Here is an 18800-nt window from a genome sequence, read left to right as displayed (position 1 = left end):
CCTTCCACTCAGGTCATGATCCGGGGGTCTTGTGATCGAACCCTCCGTCAGGCTCTCTGCTCAGGGGGAAGCCTGCTTCTTCTCCCTCTCCCTCTGCTTGTGCTCTCTTTCTCACTCTCTCTCTCTCTGTCAAATAAATAAATAAAATTGTTAAAGAAATAAAAATACTTATTTCCTTGATATTACTCTGACCTAGGAATTTATAATAAGTATAGAGAAAATATGAAGAAATGGATTTGTAAATAGACACAATTTCTCCAAACTAAAGTTTAAAACTATCTGAATTATTTATTCTGTAGTTTAACACCTGAATTGATTTAATTGTATTCCTATTTCACTTCCAAGATGCTTCTGATTAATTATTCACAGAAAAATAATTTGGCATAAAATTACATACTCTATACCAAATGCTCTTAATTTGGGAAAGTACCTTAAACCATTTTTGCAAAGATAGCTCTGATCCTTAAAACATATTAAGATCAAAATAGCATTTTCCCACCAGTTGAAAAGGACTAATATAAGAGATGCAATCTGTTTGTGTCACATTCTTTTGGGAATTCAGAAACAAGACTGTCCTGACTGTAAGACACTGAGTGTAAATTTTAGAAGGTGAAAGCAGATAAACCCAAGTGTCTTAACATGGCACTCAGGGTTTTGGTCCTCTGTCCAGCCCCTGCTCACTTTGTCACTCCCTTCAATGGCCTCATACTTTTCTTTCTAGTCACCCCTGCCCTTCATTCACCACAACCCACCACGTTTACTGATTCCATGTGTTTGATACATTTACTAGAATGCATTCTCTCACGTCCCTTGCTCTAATTCAGACTTTGTGTTTAATTCTCTGTCACGTGTCACTCCTTCAGGGCGACCTTCCTCACTTGCTCACCGTTTCCTAGATTAGGTTACTTATATTTCTATCCTCTTTGCCCAGTAAGTTCCCAGTTAGTAGCCTGTTGCAGTAATCCTGGTGAAGATGACTAGGGCGGTTTGTTTCTAAAAATAGTAAGACTAATGGTAATTAAAGGTTAATGGACACTTAGGTATACCAGTCATACTACTACTTTTTTTTTTTTTTAAGATTTATTTATTTGAGAGAGAGAGAGCTTGAGCGAGCAAGTGTGGGGTAGGGACAGAGGGAGAGTGAAAGAATCTCAAGACCACCCTTGTCTGAGCGCAGAGTCCGATGAGGGGCTGGATCCCACAACCTGGAAATCATGACCTGAGATGAACGGAGAGTCGCCCACTCAAATGACTGCACCAGGCAGGCGCCCCTGTAACAGGTATGCTGCCAAGTGAGAGCGCCAGTTCTACAAACTCTACTGTACCCTCCACCTATCACTGGGGAAATGAGGCTCTTAACCACATTATGCCCTTCTGCCTCTGCGTCACATCTCAATAGAGCACACTGTGGTAGGGCATCCTTGTTTGAGTTCACGTTGAAGCTACTTAGTCAAAAGAGGGGGGCAAGGAAAGTGCACGGACTAACCTAATAGCACAGAGAGTTTTCTAAAAATTATGGTTTAGAATATACTTTCTTAACCTCTTGGAATTTGAATTTTTATTTTATTTTTTTAAAAATTTTATTTATTTATGTGACAGAGAGAGAGAGATCTCAAGTAGGCAGAGGCAGAGGGAAGCAGGCTCTCTGCCAAGCAGAGAGCCTGATGTGGGGCTGGATCCCAGGTCCTTGACCCCAGGACCCTGGGATCATGACCTGAGCTGAAGGCAGAGGCCTAGCCCACTGAGCCATCCAGGCGCCCCTGGAATTTGAATTCTGAACAGCGAGTGGCTTCTCAGATCCTAACAGCACTTTGAAAGAGATGTTTTGTGTCAGGACCAGCCTGGTCACTTCATTCTTTCTTCTTTCTTATTGCTACAGTCCATGTTTTCTTCAGTATTTCCATTCCCTTCCCAGTTGTAAAGAGGTAGAATGTTGTATACATGAATTTTGGAAATTATTTACCTATTGTGTCATTTATATAAAATTTAGAAACTTTGTTTTACTTTAAACTACCACTGCTACATTTCTGAAATCCTCATAAAATTATCAGAGATTTTTATATTTTGTTACACTTCACATCCAAAGAGAGAAAAAACTGTACTGATTTAGATTTAAAAATCCCAGTGAGTCATGAATGCAGTCCTATTATAAATCACTTCATTTTATAGCAAACATCGTAAACATCAACAATGACCAATTTTTAGAACTTCTATTTTCGTAATCTGCTTTTGCATAATAAACTTTCTTTTGTCAGGTCAAATACGTTCCTTATGGATTACTTTCAGTTTGCCTTGACAGATGTTTTCCTCTGTTGTTTAAATAATTTCATCACTCACTGAAGATTCAGGATCTGAAATTCTGAATTTTAGTTCTGTGCTGACAGAAATTTCCATGGCCCTTTCACCCAAGGTAACCTTATTCCATCTCACTGCTTCTGCTGCCCAGAATCTTAGCCTGGACTCTGCACTCAAGAGGGACTTTAGAGTCCAGAAGAAATTGTTAAAGATGCTAGATGTTGCATACTAGGCATACTAACATGCCTTCCTGTTGTAAATCATCAGTGTTAAAAGGATAGTTAAAAGCACAAAGGAGAAAGTGCCCAAAGATTTTTTACTATTTGCAATATTTACAACCTACTCATTATAAAAGTAAAGGGTATCCTGTATTTTATAATATTTTAAAAACACAGCAGGGCATTACAATTTAGATACCTATTTTATTTAGGTAACCATTTTAAGTTTAGTATTCTTTAATGTAAACTTATTTCTCTTGAATCAACTACATTTTGATAAAAGTTCATTTGAAATTAGTAATTTCAGTGTTTTTGAATGCAAAATCTCTTGACTTTGAAGTTCTATCTACCACATTAGGTTAGATTACAAAACCCTTGGAAATTTAATCACGCACATTCATTTATATGTGGAAAATTTCTTGGTCTAAGCATGTTTGCATAATGTGCTTTGAACTAGATCTTGGGTCTTATACAATTCTATCTACTGGATTAGCTTGTAAACTTGTTCTGGTTTTCACTTGTCAGTGGGTATGCTGATAAATTTCACCTATTAAATCCAGTCAAATTTAGTACATTACTTCTGCCATGAAATTTGTAGCTAGTTTGTGAAATGAATATTAACTGCTCTCTCAAGGAAAAAATGACTCGGCATATGATATTCTGATTGTTTTATGAACTTATAATAGGGGGATTAATGTGTATATTGCTTTTCTTTAGAAATTTAGATAATGGTGTGGCTGGCTCCATTATTTCAAAAATCACCGAAGCCTGCCTAGTTGCACTGCTACTTGTCCTCCCTGAAGTTTTCGGTTTAGACCAATCTCTTCAAAGTATTAAAGACTATTTAAAAAATGAACTGATGTGTTTATCTTTTTTTATAACACCATACTCTTTTTATTGCCCATCTCAGGCTCATGCTGGCTGCTGCTATAGACCATCAGCTAGTATCTCAAGGTACAAAATATGTGTGTGTGTGTGTGTGTGTGTGTGAGTCTGTGGAATGTTTATGTCAAATATTTCTTTGACATCATCCTTAAAAAAATCTATTGCAGTCCACAATAGCTAAAATATGGAAAGAGCTCAGATGTCCATTGACAGATGAATGGACAAAAAAGATGTGGTGTATATATATGCAATGGAATATTACTCAGCCATAAAAAGAATGAAATCTTGCCCTCTGCAATGATGTGTAAGGAACTAGAGGGTATTATGCTAAGCAAAACTTATGTCAGTCTGAGAAAGACAAAAACCACCCGATTTCACTTATATGTGTAATTTAAGAAAACAGATGAACATAAGGGAAGAGAAGGAAAAATAACACAAGATGAAAACGGAGAGGGAGACAAACCTACATAAGAGACTCTTAACCTCAGGAAACAAATTGAGAGTTGCTGGAATAGAGGGGGGCGGTCAAAGGGATGAGGTGTCTGGGTGATGGATACTGGGGAGGGTATGTGCTATGGTGAGTGCTGTGAATTGTGTAAGACTGATGATTGACAGACCTGTACCCCTGGGGCAAATAATACATTGTATGTTAATTAAGAAAAATTAAAAAAAAAAAAGAAAATTCCTATCCTACACATATTGCCAGATTCAAAGCACATAAATAATAACATGAAGAGGTTTTCTTATAACATTATTTTAAAGCAGAATACATAATTGTCATTCAGACTACCTATTTTTTTTTTAAAGATTTTATTTATTTATTTGACAGACAGATCACAAGGAGGCCAAGAGGCAGGCAGAGAGAGATGGGGAAGCAGGCTCCCTGCTGAGCAGAGAGCCCGATGCGGGGGCTCGATCCCAGGACCCTGGGATTATGACCTGAGCTTTAACCCACTGAGCCCCCCGGGCACCCCCAGACTACCTATTGAGTGATTCCCTTAAGAAGTCTGGAAACAGTATTTCTTTAGTATTACATTATAATTAATTATAATTAATTCCTTTTTAAAACTTTTCATGTTCTTGTGATAAATCAGGTTGCCTAATTCTGCATCAATTTAAATATCAAATGTGTATTTAACATATCACTAACCAGCAATTAAGTTGAAAGTACTGCCTAAAGTTGTAGGTTGGTTTGAAAATCTGAGTCTTAAATATTTTTTTCCTGGTTAACTTTATTTTCTTGCTCTAAATCTTTCTGAGTTTATAATCATGTTATCCCTGTCCTCAAAACACATTTTAAAGTAACACAATAAAGAATGCTTAAATCTGTGGCTTACCCAATTAATTTACCTTAGAAAACCATAAACCTCAGTTGTATCAATATTTGATTCTGCAAGTTAGCGTTTTTCTTTTTCTTTTTTTTTTTTTTTTAAGATTTTATTTATTTATTTGACAGAGATCACAAGTAGGCAGAGAGGCAGGCAGAGAGAGAGGAGGAAGCAGGCTTCCCGCTGAGCAGAGAGCCCAATGCTGGGGGCTGGATGCCAGGACCCTTGGATCATGACCTGAGCCGAAGGCAGAGGCTTAACCCACTGAGCCACCCAGGTGCCCCAAGTTAGTGTTCTTCAATTTTTTTTCCGTCCTTACATATTTCTCTCAGGAGGGAGCACAGTATAAGAGCAAGTTTTCATGCAGAGCTTAGAATAACATTGGTATTTGTATTTTCCCCATTTTTCTTTAGTTAGGTATATAGGCTCACAGTTCATTCCTTCACACTTAAAATGAGTGTTCTGGAATTTGTTTAGGTTAAATATCCACCAAATGTCTTTTTTTTTTTTTTCTTTTTTAAAGAGAATCACTAAGCCAAGAGTACTGTCTTTATCTTTAATGAAATATAGCTTTCCAATTAACAGGAAAGTCCTTAATTTCAAAAGGCTGAACAAAATTCTACTTGAAAATTCGTTCCAGCTGGTTAAGTCAAAGAACTGAAAGAATTCCAGAGAAAGAATATTCTCTTGGCATTTATCATTTGATTTTCATTTGGATAAACTTCTGTTTGTTCCAAGAACTTGCCTCAGAATTTTGTTCTTCTGAGACAGAAATAGAAGTGTTGATAGCCATGTTTGACTGGGCTCTACTTCCTCCCTTACTCAAATTGTCTACTCGGTTTTATTGACAGAAGGGGATGGCCTCATATACTTGCTGACACATTTGCAGTGATTGATTATACCAGAGATGTTGATATTATTCTAATCTCTTTTATCATTTCATGCACTAGTTGATCCTGATGTCTAATTCTCATTCTATCACAGCCCACTCTTCCTTTCTTTGAAGCTTTTTATTGTCCTGTTGGGGGAAAAATGAAACTCTAATCTGGAATTATATCACAGAGGGAAAAACAACTACCAAGTCTATTTAGCACGTGCTACTCCAGGGTATTTTAAGAGACACATCACAAACATTTATAGCTGTAATTTAATATTTTCAGCTATTGATTGATTACCTATGTAAAGTTCACTCTTTTAATGGACCTTCAGTACATTCTCAAATGTTTTCACCTTGCTTCAGTGTTTAAAAAATTTTTTGAGTTACACATGCTATCTCAAACTGTTGATTTCTTAAACAAGGATGGAAAACAGAAAAATCTCGTTTAGCTTCTACTATATTAACATTTGCAATAAATACATTTCATTCATAATGATAACAAGATCATAAGTGGCATATTTCACTTGTGGCTGATGATGCAAAACGTTTTAGGTACTTTTTATCCTGCTCTCTTGGTGCAAATATCTGTTCTTTTATTAGAAATACTTTCCACATGCATTTTCCAAAACCAGCAAGATAGCTCCTTATAATTATGTCATCCATATTGGTTACATATACTTGAGTGGAATACAACTCTAAAATATATTGTCAATTGAATGTTTGATTTAATTTAATTTCTCTAAAATATATTGTCAATTGAATATTTGCTAAATTTCTCTAAAATATATTGTCAGTTGAATATTTGCTAACCTAAAAATACTGGTTGTATAATTAAGTGAGGTTAGCGAGATCTGACCACATCTCATTTTATGGCTTTCACTGTCCTTCTGTCATTGCACTCATGTGCATTAGGGTGGGAGAGGAGAGTCAGGAGGGTAGGCACATGTGTAGCAAATGTGTGTGCATGCTTGTGCGCGTATATATAATTATACACACACATATATGTCTTTATAGGTTCCTTCCCACCATTAATGGAAAAGTTCTATTTTTCTGGTGGATTTAAAATATAAGCTCAAAGATAGAAAGCTTGTTTTGCCACTCAATTTTCAACCAGTCTTACAAGGAGATTCATCCTTTTAGGAATGTTCTTCAGAAGACTGATCCTTTAAAATTAACAGACTCTGCCAGGCTGCATGACTTCTAACTTTCTCTCATCAAAGGTTATTTCCCATATGTCAAATTAACACTGGCATCCTTTTCTTTTCTTGATGAACTTTCAAAATGTTGTGAGGAAAATGAAATATAGGTCCTCTAATAGGCATCTGATTAATGCAGAAGAAATTAAAGAATTACTCTCATTCTTCAGATACACAATCTTCTTTCTGTATGTGGACTTTCTCTCTCAACACTGACACGATCATTAGAAGCCCAATTTCCCACCTCTTTCTTCTAGTTCAATTACTAACTAGTTTAATTCCTTCCATTGTTTTTTGACCGGGTCCCTAAATGTATCATAATATATTATCACTGAATTTTTAGCTATATTCATAGCCATTTTTGTAATATGTCAAGGTGATACTGAACTATACTACTTTTTGTAATATTAGGAAGAATATATAGTAATAATTGCAAAAATGATGAGTTATTTTTGTAGAAACACAACCTTAATCTTGATTCCCTATAAAAATATTTCAGGACGAAACACAGTTCACAGAACAGGTTATTTTGGTGGTAGGTAGATAATACTGGGGCTTCTAGCAGTGGGTTTCAGATTCATTTGCATAATTTTGTACACAGAGAACCTTGTGGTGTATGAGGCCCACACACCAGTACACAGGTAAGCATCACTACCATTGCTCCAAAGAGTGTGGTAGGTTTGCCTTTTTTTTTTATTTTTGGCAAGAACCTGTACGCAGTAGCTATTCAGTAAATATTTGTTGAAAAACTTAAATGGAAGATAAGTAATACTCTCTTTCCCTGATTTTATGGCCAGCATTTTATTTGAGGGAAGGTTGGGGAAGGACAGGTGTATGGAAGGATGCTTCTGATGTTATTCTCACATACGCAAATATGCCATGATTACTCACTATTTCAATCAAACAACTTTTTTTTTTCTTAGAGAGAGAGATTGGGGGTGGTGGTGATGGGGAGAGGGACAGAGGGAGAGAGAGAGAGAGAGAATCCTAAGCAAGCTCCAAGCCCAGTGCAGACTCTGACACAGAGCTCACTCTCATGGCCCTAAGATCATGAACCAAGTCAAAATTAAGAGTTGGATGCTTAACCAACTGAGCCACCCAAGTGCCCCTCAAACAACTTGTGTTAACAGGGTCCATTTATTATTGTGCAGTACTCAGCCAGTAAGTCACTTCTGTTCCGGTATTGGCTTCAAGGGGCAAGAGCCCACTCCAGAGAGCTACACCACGCTCTCAGGGAAATAATCTTGACTGACCATGCTCTAGAAGATCATCTTTAGGACCAAACCAATGATGAATAACTAGAAATATCCCTAAGGCTGCTTCAAGAAGGGGCCTTAGAAGCCCAGATTGCAACAGGGAGGTATCCTACTCCCTTCTATTTTGAGAAGGAATTTAAACTCTAGGACTTTCAGAGATTTGAAGGTTCTAACGTTTCCCTGAGGTGGGGAATGTGGACCATCTCCCAGCTCCAAACTGGGAAACAGTGGCCTAATAAAAAGTTTCTGAGAGTGGAGAATAAGTAGTCAGGAAGAGGGAGGGAAAGGAGAAGTGGAGGAAGAGAGGACAGGACTTTGGATGACTGTGAAAAGTTGAAAGATGGCAAAATAACCTTTTCTTCCTTAAATTATCTTGCATAGCAGGCATAAATGATGCTTTACTTGGAGGAGTTGGGAATGTAGTCTTCTTTTAAAATAATGAAATATGATCCCGGCTCATCTTGACCCAATCTTGGGGCTTTTGAAGTGGAACTCCACAGTCTCAGAAGCCTGATTTTCCCCTTGATTTTGAATGACTGTGGCTTTTGTTGTAATTTATTGAATTTTGCTTTCAGTGGAATTCCACCCAAATGAAGTGCCCTTGGATAGTATGATGAAACTTTCAATTTAAGAGGGTGTAGCAAGGGCAGCAAATGGTATGTGTAATGCAGTTAATGGAGAGAGAAAGTTCTAGGGAAGACAAACAAATGAGCTAAAAATTAAAGAAATTGTGACAGTTCCTGAAGGAATGAACTTTGTCTTACTCAATCTCCTTGAAAATGAGTACTTATTTGAACAGTTAAGAACCAAATAAGATGATCTTTGAAATAAAAAGGTCAACTGAAATAGGAAGAGTTTTAAAGGGATATTTTTTGATAACCCATGTTTTTGGTGTTTATTTTCTGAGCAAAGTGAACAGTCTTCCTGTGTGCCAGAAGACATACTGAGGTAGAAAGGGGAACATGTAATCATTGACTGTATATAAATTCTTCTCCAATCTTCAGGGACTTTTTAAGAAAAGGGGTAGTAGTCAGGAGGTGACTAAAAATACTGAGCTGTAGAAATACTGAAGGAAGGCAGAAGAAAGATCAGCAGATTTGTCTTTCTGCTGTTCTGAGGGTTAGGAGGATGGTGGATAGGGAGACTCTTCTCCCTTACACCTGGGTCACCCTTAATCAAACGCATTTTGGGGCCTTGCAAACTCCGTTGGTCCTTTTTAGCTGTAGCAGAGCCTTGAGGAGTTCAGCACATAATGTCTCCTGGCCAGCTTTCCTTGACTATGAACACGTCTGGGTATGGGTGTGCGATTCTGTCCAAACAGAATATGATACCTGTGATTTCTAAAAATCATCAAATATTTCAGAGATCACTTAGATGAGAGGTGATTTTCACTATTGCTTACAACACATAGTAAGCAGTTGCATTCTTCCTGTGTGTGTATTTGACATTTTTGATTCATTCATGAATTGATACATTAACCCACTGCACCGTACTTGCAGTGTTAAGTGTTTTGAAAATCCCTCCTTGCTTGTATATATCCTTCAGGATACATTTCGAAGGCTGCTTTCTCCATGAAGTCTTCCCCAGTAATTCTCCAGCAGGTAAGTAGGGAAGCAGTAAGTATAGCTTCTGTGACCTTGGACTTCAAAGGGGGATCTGAGTCTGATTCTCTGTCAAACCACGGAGCCATTGTCTATTCTCGACTGATGTTATTTTAACTCTCATTTTTTTTTAACGTGTGCTTAAAAATATGTGTGGCATTAAATTAAATATAAAAAAATAAAAAATAAAAAATAAAAATTAAATATAAAAATCTGAAAAAGGTATCAGAAAATGTGCATTTTAGATAGATTTGGCCATGTTACTTTTCAGCTATGTGACATTAAATGAAGTACTTTCGGTGCTTCAGTTGCTTCTAACTTATACATTTGAGAGGATCTTTCCTATTACTCTGTTTGTGGTAGGCATGGGGAATAAATGATACATAAGTACTTAGAAAGTGGAAAAGATTTATGAAGTTGTAACTCCTAAAATAATGATGATGATGATGATTTCTGTGAAAATACGAAACAGTTGAGTGAATCAACTCACCTTCAAAAATAAAACAGCCTTAATCTGACTAGGGTAAAACCTTAAGGGAATTGAATTCTTTTAAGACTTTTCGTGGCAGTCCTTATCCCACTCAAATCCATCTGCTTTAGTAAAACTGTGAAAATTTTACCTCTCACAAATGTGCTCTTTTCATTCTCATTTAGTTCTAGCCTCTTATCCTCTCTAGAATGTATTTTTGCACAACTAGGGACATTGCTTTTCTTTGCTCCCAGTTATTTTGCACCATGCTGACAGGCTATCTCCTTATACCACAGGGTGCTGGTCTGTTGTTCCTGTTAGTCTCTTGCTTTTAAATCTCCCTAGTGCCTGTACTCCAAAATTTTATAGAGCATTATTTCTTTCCCTATTTGCTATTGCTTCAGCCACACTATGTATCTCATGATTAGTTGGTCACATCGTGCTCTTACTTGCTTTTGTGCCTTAGATGGTCCTCTTCAATGGATAGCTTCTCTAGCTGGAAAAATTCTAATTGTTCTATAACAGCCAATAACACTTTACCTCCTTTGTTCCCAGAACATCAGGCCCATCTATCTATTTTGCCATTGTTTACTTATAATTAACTTTACCATTAGATTATGAACTCTCAAATGAGTCTCATACATACTTGCATATCTTCCTTAGCATTTTTACTTCAAGCATCTAGCACAGGTCCTGGCATATAGTAGTTACTTAATATATAAAATCAAGTGAAAGGATGAATAGACAGAATGTTCAGAGCCAGAATCATGCAAAGCAAGATGAGTGGTGATACCATAAGGCTTAAACTGAGGAGTTTAATGACCATTTTATTCACAAGCACGAATTTTCTAGTAGGACAAGGTATTTTATTAGACTTAATTTTCCTCTGTCTCAATTATATTGCTTTTTCAGTTTCTTTATGCTATTTTCAGTAAAGAAATCTTTTCTTTCTGCTGATGCTGTGATCTAATAAATAAAATTGTCCTATATGAGTCATGGTATCATTGCATCACTCCAGCTGGGAGCAGTGAGGATACAAGACTTATAGTACCCCTGCAGGCAGCTTCCAAATTCTGGGCTCCAATTTGTCCTGATTAGTATGCACAACACATGCATGCTGAGCAAGAGGGTCACAGATTTAGTCATGTTTCTACAGTCTGTTTACAAGAAGGATTAATTTCCTCTTTATATCAGTGGAAGATAGAGGGGACACACAGAATAATGAAAGAACTGGGCAGACTTGGCTGAATCTGTCAATAATTTCTCATGAAGGAAATCATCACTGTTGAGTGTTCGCTTCATAAGGATGAGCAAGGCCAGTTAATGTTTGTCCTTGGCTTGGTGACCACTTACCTAGAGTCCATTAAGAGAGTATTATGTAAATTGGGGGCCCTTCAGAAGTATGACCTGTTTTACCATAACAGCCTTGTGGTATCATTCTGTAGGCAGAATAGCTTTGTGAGGATGTCCATGTCCTAATCCTAGAAGCTGTGAATATGTTACTTTACATGGCAAAAGGGAATTAAGATTGCAGCTGGAATTAAGGTTGCTAATCAGCTGACTTGCAGAGAGTTTATCTGGGACCCTCCAGGTGGGTGCAGTCCTTAAAAATGGAAGAAGAGGCAAAAGGGAGGGTCAGAGAAATGCTATGTGAGAAGGACTTAATCTGCTAGTTTTTTACATTGAAGATGGAGGAAGCGGCCTTGGGCGAAGAAATGTGAGCAGCCTTTACAAACTGGAAAAGAAAAGGAAATAAATTCTTACCGAGAGGCTCCAGAAAGAAACACAGTCTGGTGGTCACCTTGATTTAGCCTGATTAAGCCTGTGTTAGAACTATAGTTCTACCTATGGAACTGTAAGATGATACACTTACGCTGTTTAAGACTCTAAATATTTGGTAACTTATGGCAGCAAGAGAAAACTAATACAGGCCCAAACCTTGTAATGGTTTTCTCATATTTAGTTCATAAATATATGCCAAAGACATTTTTAAAGACTGCTGGGCTACTATTCAAACTATTCTAGGTCACCTGAATGGATCGTCTTGGTTATGAACAGCACCTAACTTGTCTACACAGACCATTAGAAAGCACAAGTACCTTAAATTCCTTCCTGGAAACTCTAATCTAGGAGATTTGGAGAAATTGACTTTATTGATAATAGATACAAAATAATAAATTAGTCAAAGGCAGCCAAGTGTCAAAAAGAAGCAGTAACTTTTTAAAAACTCGTACCTCCTCTCTTTATCCAACCCATATGAGAACCAAAAGTGTACTTTTCCTAAAAACTATCTGATAAATTGCAAACGAAATTGTGAAACAAGATGGGTCCTTACCATTTTATTTTGTACATATAAAGGGAATGCATTTTCAGTGTCAATTTGTGAACAAGAGTTCCTATTAAGCAGAAATTCATCTGGACTGTATCATCTGCAGGGTCAGATTTAACAGAAATGAAAGAATGTGAAAACAGGGAGATTCTTTGAGAATGAAATTATGCCTTCCTCCGTGCACCCACACCAATGTGGTTACAGAACTTTGGGGAATTTATTCCAATGTTTTCTGTACTCTTGGTGTTTGCTGCTTCAGTTCTTCCTATCAGAAACTCCTGAGGTCAGAAAGTTTTGCCCTTTTCAGAGACTTTTTTCAGCCGGTGAAGGTTTCTGAGCTCCCCAGAAATCAAAATGGGATGCTGCACTATGTCAGAACTGCATGTTTAGTCTGCCTTCCTAAAAAATAATCAAGAAAAGTTATATGTGAAAAGACACAGATGCTTCTTTCTCAGCAATATTTTCATACTTTTGAAGTATAATGTGAAAAAAATCTAGTCGAAATCTAGAACAATATGTATTTTGTTTATCCACATATTTTATTGATTTCATTTATAAAAGTTCACAAAGTATAAACATCCTTTGGAAATGCTGAAAATTATATAAAATGTAATATAACATTATGTTATATATAATATGCAATAGAAAGCAATAAATATTGTATCATGTGGATGTTGACTCTTAGCCCAGCATATTTTTCTTTGAAAATTCCTAAGAAACTGATATTCTACACTACTAATTCTGACTTATAACCGAACATATTTATAACATGTTTTTACTTAGCAGGCTTTCAATAATTTTAGGGAAATCTTTGAAGGGATACCTATAACTAAGTTGCTCCCAGTTTAATCATATTAGTTATCTTTTATTTTTATGACTATGTGAAAAAATAGGGCTCAAATTAAAAGTGTTTTAAAGCATACATTTTGTTATGAGGTTAGTAATTAAGAAGTTTATGTGTATATCTCAGGGAGACTTGTCTGTAACTCTTAAAGTTGTTGTTCAGTACAAATTCTATAAAGTGTCTCCATTTGTCAACTGTAATATATAATCTATTGTTTAAAATGTATATAGTGAAATAGAATTTAGCAGTTTGAGATCTGAATTTAAGAAAAACATAAAGATCTTCTCATAGGATGAGCAGTCCTGGGAGAGCAGCTAAGTAAATATTTACTAATATTAAATGAATATCAGGTTTATGTCACACTTCATTGTTATTTCAGAAATGAGTCAAAGGACTGTATCCCACAGATTATGAGACTGATACTACTGTGATCAAATTTATTATTTTATTCCATGAAACAAACAAACAACAACAGAACCCCAATAACAAAACCCAAAGACCACTGTTTGGCTCTCTGACTTCTTTTCCTGGACAGCCATTAAATAATTGACTTTTGAGGAAAAAATAAACACATCTGTAACAAGTTTGGCTTTTTTTGAGTCTATTCTCTCTTTGTTTTGAGAAAGTAGATGCAAATCTTTTCAATTTAGAATTCTAAAACTTTCGGGTTTTGTTTCATCATTTCAGTTTTTTCAACCTGCTCTTATTACTCATTCCTAGAGTGTGTTGTGTACTATATTCACACCTTATCACTAATTTTAATGGAATACAGAGTCAAGTTCTTGGGACAAGCACTTATTACTGCCATGGACCATTTGGTGTCAACCTCAAATCAATTCTAGATTATATCTGTATCCACATCCTTTTTTTGACAGGGTGCTACTCTGTGGTCTTGAGACCAATATGTGGCTCCCACCTGTAATGGCCAGCTGGGTTTAGGCGGTAGATCCTCACAGCTGACAGCTACGAGATGAATGTGCCCCTTCTGCACAGCTGAGATATGGAATTGCCACTGGTGAGCACTTAGGACAATTTGGTAGCTGGAAGGCTGAGAATTCACATTTGTGATATTTAAGATTCTAGTCTCATTGGCTTAGTCCCAAGAATTGGGTAACATGTTATAGTTTTTGATGATTTGTTGGTTATTTGTTATTCTTTTAAATTCCCAAGAAATGAGCAAAATATCCAGTGGAAACACTGATGTGAGCAGTCGACTTAGCAGTCACTTTTTCATGAACTAACAGCCATGGCAATCACATAAAACCCCCAATGGCAGGCCAATTTTGGGTCAGGATTCTCCCCAGTTGGAGAAAGGTTCTCCCATTATGGAAAGACCAAGTTCAAAAGAAGTCTTGGCTTATAATGTAAGGTTTGAGAATAGTTGTGGATTGTTGGGGGGTGGCAAGTAGTGTTTACTGAAAATAAAAATCTGCTGTCCTTGGGAATCGTATGGATTATCAAGAGTGTAGTAATTTAGCTACAAGGAATTCATATTTTGCAACAGGTGACACCTGAGCTAATTTAAGATCAATTTCTACTTTTATTTTAAAATAAATATTTAAACCCTGGTGCAGAATATTTCTTCTTATACTGTGTCTTGAGCTTTCTTATTGTCCAAACCCTGGGTTATTATAAATTTATCCTAAAATACTTTTTGGTGACTCCTGAGATAAAATGCCTTCTTTTCTTCCTCGACAGTAAAACACAGTATGCTCTTTTAAATAAAGCTTGTTTTTTTCCACATGTTTGATCATATCAGTAACGGTCATGAAAAATAGCTAACCTAAATTTAGGGCCCAAAGAAGCTGATAGGAAGGAGTAAGTATTTTAGGTCTATTCACAAAAGAGGAAACAAATTTCTTGATACTGGAACTTCCAGCCTTTTTCTTACAGGCTTGTACCTCAGCTTCCTTTTCTGCTTAGTCATCACTTTAACTCCCACTCTGAGATTAATTGCATGACCCTTAGAGATGAATGATCTTCCATTTAATCTTAGCCAATGCAATCTGGACAACCTCAGGGTTGGTAAGGCTCCTCTTGGGTGGTTTTCATTTGTTTTAAGAACATTACAGTATCTCATAAATCTGTATTTATTATATTGGTGAGTAATCTACTATAATTAAATATGAAATGCTCAAGACAATGTCAAGGTAACATTGGGGTCACAAAACTTTTCTTTAATGGTGGTTTCACGGCTGCAAAAATACTCTGGAATTTGCTTTTGTCTTTATGTCTCCATCTGTTTAACATTATGAAGAATCCAAGAGCGTATCATCTTCAGATGGGTACTTTATAAGTGTTTTAAAATAATAGTGAAGATTTTTGATGAAAAATACACAATAGTTATAAGGAAATAATTTAAGATGAATTTTGGAAAGAATATGGTTAACAATACCCTCATTCAATGTAATGTTTCCTCACCATTATTAGCCAATTTGGTGAGCCAATCTTAAAGAATACAGTGTTTAGATATTTAAGATATTTAAGAATATCCAGAATTGATACTAAATCTATTCTTTGTAGTTTTCAGACTGAAACTTATATGGAGATGTAAAAATCAGTTTAAGTTCATGAATTTGGAGACTATGATTTGGACTAGACTGTGATGTGTGTGGTGTTAACCTTTGCAGTACTGTCAGGGAGAAGAAAGGTTTGTTAAACGATTCAATATTTAACCAAATAGTTGTTTAAATTATCAGAAAGCATAAAGTCTTCCAGCACTTTGTACTCATTAACAAAAATAATCAGTGTTCTCAAAAGAGTATTATTTGATAACTGAAGCAAATATCTAACCAAGCTCCAATTGGCAGCAACAGATTAACCATATGCAATTTAAGAGAGTAACACAGCTGAATGTCTTTCAAACATATTCTTTAATTCCCATGAGCAAAGCTCCTACTTCTTTGAATTTCTGGAGTTTTTAATATTAAGGAAGATACATAGCTTCCCTTGCCCAGAAAAAAACTAAATAATGTGTTTTGGAACTTTGATAAAGGTCCTTCAGTAAAGGATCTCTATTTTTATTTTAAAGCTAGAAAAATAAACAAAACAAATGGGAACAGTTGAAGATAAGAAACACAAATATAGGGCTAAAACCAAAAATCAATAGATGACCACAGATCAATAAATAAGTCTAATACTTGGAAAATGTATATTTTAAAGGATAAATAAATTATAGAATATAAAGACAGTGAGGTGAGCATCGATTGCTTTCAATAAGCTGGGGGAAATCACTTCTTTTCATGTTGAAATGGGCACTAAAAATTTTTTAAGATTAAATAAATTTTCATGCATCTGTGGTTCAAGTCAGGAATATAAATGAGAGAAGTCTAACAGTTCCTTACTCATATGATGTTGTGGCTAGTTTAAAGAGCAAGATAAAGCTGCCTGAAGATAGAAAGCTTCTCCATAAATCTAAGCACTATTTCTATCAGACTTTCTTGCAAAATGGCCTAAGACAATTTTACTGAGTACTTCAAATGGAAATCCATTGTATGCCTGAGAATAAACACAAATAGATCATAAAACGGGCTTTGTTTAAGAAATGTGTTGGTGACTATGTTTCCAGTTCTCTGACTCCATACATACTATTTTAAATTACTGTGCAGCACACACATATTTAAACTTTGAGAAAAATGAAGACTAGTTCCATCCTAATGGTTCTAGAGAATATGGTGGCAGTGCAGTCAACTGGAAAAGCCACAGGACGTCTTTCCATAAGGACAACAGCAACAAAAGAAAATCCAGCATAGAAGCAGTTTCATATGTTTATCTATTGCTCTCATTTATTAACATTTCATGTTTCTTTTGCCCTCTTCACACCTCTTGGTCTATTCCTGATGGAAGCATATCCACTATTCCAACACTAGGTTAAATGAAGTGTTTGTAAAAATGCACAAGCAATGCCAAAATGGCAACCACCAATTTGTTCTTACTTCTGTTAGGACATCCTTGAATTTGAAAATCTCTAATTATGTTTCTGGTGCGTTAGATGGCTTAATAGACCACTAGTAGGTTTTTTACCACATCTTAATTCCAAAAATCTGTATAATAATTTAAAGGAGACATATCCATGTGTTTCTGACTAGATTGTCATTAAGCTTATTTTGTGAGTTCAATTTCATGTCTAAGAAATATTTAAAAGCCTCTCTGAATTTTTAAGTCTTTGCAAAAGCAAGGTATCACAAACACACCATTAGAAATGGGCTGTTCTTTGACAGCCCAAACTAAAGGCTATAAATAGCTATTAATAATACTACTGGAGGAAATAAGGACTCCCATCGTTTTACACACAAATAGCTTACTGTGCTCTGCTGGCCTGCATGGGTGAGTATGCTATACATTTATAATGCAAACGTGAAACTCTCATTCTATTGACAACGAGTGTCCAAAATTAAGTTACCATATTCTAGAAAAAACCTCGCACCACTTCCTGTGCCTAATCTCACGTGCTTTCAGCAGATGTCTAGTGCAAGTGAGAACAGCATGTGATTTTCCCATATAGTCATGAGTTCTCAAGGAACAACCCAAAAGTCATGCCGCATCTACTTTATTCAAACGTGCACATCGTGTTCTGTCTTGGAACTCTATCTACTTAGATCTTGCTTCAGGCTTGGAAGCCTCCTGGGGTGGGAACTTTGCTCCATGTCTGGCATATCCACTGATTCACACAACACTTGGGAGACCATACATACTTTGTAAATTGAGTCAAAAATCTGAACCTTTGAGATACATTTTTTAGTGAATATCATTTTATGTTTTCAATGCTCTTTTAGTGTATTTGAATGTGGTACTGATATTCATAACGTTTTAAAAAGCCAAATGAGGGTCTTTATTAGGATCCATATTTAAACATAACCCTGTGAATGGCACAAAGCTCTTAGAGCCTGAATGTTACTGACACTATTGACTGACAGAGTCTTTGTTTAGACAACATGATGCTGCTCACATAACCATTTACTGCATTTGGGTATGATGCTGACAATTTGTGAAAGCCATTTGGCTTTAAAACATTAGTGTGATTTGAAGCAAAAGGGGAATCATTGGCCAATTTCCTCATCAAGTTCAAGCTTGTTCTTTGAACAACCGAATGTTTGTAAAACAGAAAGACTTAGCAAATTTGGTGGTAGAAATAGAACATTCTTAATTTTATTAGCAACAAAATGACAATAATAAGAAATAATGGGTAATGCTAACCACATGTGTGGTGGGTATAATTAGAAAAGATCGGACAGATAGAGATAAATGATCATCTTAAACATGTGGGCAGGACTGTTAGAAAGGGACAGCATGGAATGCAGGCTGGATTAAGAGACCAAAGATCCATGTCCTAATCCTGATTCCCTTACTTACTAGCTAACACCCTGAAGGTAGTTATCAACAGTTTTTACCTCAGTAACTTGAACTCTCTCTAGACTTGTCATCAGGTCTGGGTTTGAGTCTTATGTCTCCACTTACTATGTGTGATTTTAAGTCAACTACTCATACTCAGATCCTCAACTT

The 18800-nt window shown here is 36.1% G+C and overlaps 1 protein-coding gene across 1 annotated transcript in view; it reads right to left on the bottom strand.

Annotated features, from left to right (window-relative positions):
* The window catches only part of LOC111147829 (R-spondin 3), an 88336-nt gene that overhangs the window by 6891 nt on the left and 62645 nt on the right, over nt 1-18800 (bottom strand). The window lies entirely within an intron of this gene.

This window comes from Enhydra lutris, unplaced genomic scaffold, assembly GCF_002288905.1.
Source record: "Enhydra lutris kenyoni isolate GAN:26980312 unplaced genomic scaffold, ASM228890v2 scaffoldscaffold17, whole genome shotgun sequence".
In the NCBI taxonomy this organism is placed as follows: Eukaryota; Metazoa; Chordata; class Mammalia; order Carnivora; family Mustelidae; genus Enhydra; species Enhydra lutris.
This window is presented reverse-complemented; position numbering and strand designations above follow the sequence as displayed.